The 1,671-nt window shown below is 31.1% G+C and overlaps 1 protein-coding gene across 1 annotated transcript in view; it reads left to right on the forward strand.

The window, feature by feature from the left end:
- Window positions 1–1,518: 1,518 nt before the first annotated feature.
- LOC100165567 (GPALPP motifs-containing protein 1) overlaps window positions 1,519–1,671 on the forward strand; it is a 2,430-nt gene continuing 2,277 nt past the window's right edge. Inside the window, exon 1 of the mRNA XM_001950889.5 lies at window positions 1,519–1,671. The gene's annotated coding sequence lies outside the window, so the exon portion shown is untranslated.

The raw sequence follows: 1,671 nt of genomic DNA on the forward strand, positions 1-1,671 counted from the left end.
TTTTAAAGAAAAAAATTTAATTGAAAATCCTTACTTAAAAAATAAATGTATAAGTGAAACAAGACAATAAAATAAAAAGCATAACTCGGTTTAACAACGGATTATTGGTTACTGAAATGTATAGCTAAATCAATTTTAGTAGCAGTGAACAAAAAAAGTTCAGTGTTGCCAACGCTTATGAGTAATACATTGATGGTAAAAAACATATTTATTTTGTTTGTGTAACAAATTATATAGACACAGTTATGTGTTGTGTACTTGTGTTGTACACAACACATAACTTTTACTTGTGTTCAATTTGTGTTACACGGTGGAGCATGTAGAAATGCCCCCTTGAAATGATGAAATCTCCCTGTAAAAAAGGTGCTCAGAACATACATTAGGGTTTTTGAGATTATGTGTTACACGGTGGAGCATGTAGAAATGCCCCCTTGAAATGATGAAATCTCCCTGTAAAAAAGGTGCTCAGAACATACATTAGGGTTTTTGAGATTATGTGTTACACGGTGGAGCATGTAGAAATGCCCCCTTGAAATGATGAAATCTCCCTGTAAAAAAGGTGCTCAGAACATACAAATATATACTACTACTTGAAACAATGTTTTTTATAAAACATTAACACACACTAACTGTACATAGTACTTTTGTTATAACTACTTTGAATAATATGTTCCTTGTCGTACAATGGTGTGGCGTGTCTACAGTGGCAGCCTACGGTGCCTGGGCTGCCCCTGCAATTTTTGAAAGGTGTCAGCAGTGTTTAGCAAGTTCCTTATAAAAAGGAATTTGTTCTGTTCCTCATTCTTTTTTTTAAAAAGGAATTTGTTCCTTACAAAAAAAAGAACTCGTTCCTTTGGAAAATGAACGAGTTCCTTTTTTAGTTCCAAATAAAATAAAAATTCTTATTTAATCATTTATGTTTTTCTTCATATGCATACTTCTTTAATTTTTGATTCTAATATATACAAGAAGGTACATATTTTATAATTCTATTTTGACATTTTCTTCAAATTAAATTGTTGGTTGTCTTAATGTCGATAGGTACTCGATAACAACCACTAATTAGCAATATTATACATTATACACAAAAAAATATATCTTTATTTCAATTATTTACATACTTATCTATGTAAATTATTGGAACTAAAAAGGAACGAACAATTTTGTTATTTTTCTTTGTAAAAAAGAACTAGTTCATTTTCTCGTTATTTTTTTATAAAAAGGAATTCTTTCATCGTGCCGTTCTTTAAAAAAGAATTCGTTCCTTTTGGAACTCGTTCCTTCCAAACACTGGATGCCGGTCAACCGAGTTATAAGTCAGAAAGGTTACAACATTGATTTTTTAGTGGGTACCTACCTATCGTTATAATAACCATTTATTTAGAAAGATTGATTTCCTGAGTTCCGAAATCGGAAAAACCTACTTGAAACAGAGTACAGACGACGACGGTACGGAACGCACCTATAGCTGGTATTATTCATGACAAAATGGTATTATTGATATTATTGTTGTTTACAATTTATGGGCCACGGGCATCCAATATTTCAGTTATCAGTATGTTATCATCTATACTTTTACGTTTGGTTTTTCGAAAATCGAGGATTTGCTCGTTTCGTTCAATAATTATTAATTATAAACAATGTTATGTTTCGTTCTAAGAATCGTTCGTA

Source organism: Acyrthosiphon pisum, chromosome A2, assembly GCF_005508785.2.
Source record: "Acyrthosiphon pisum isolate AL4f chromosome A2, pea_aphid_22Mar2018_4r6ur, whole genome shotgun sequence".
NCBI lineage: Eukaryota > Metazoa > Arthropoda > Insecta > Hemiptera > Aphididae > Acyrthosiphon > Acyrthosiphon pisum.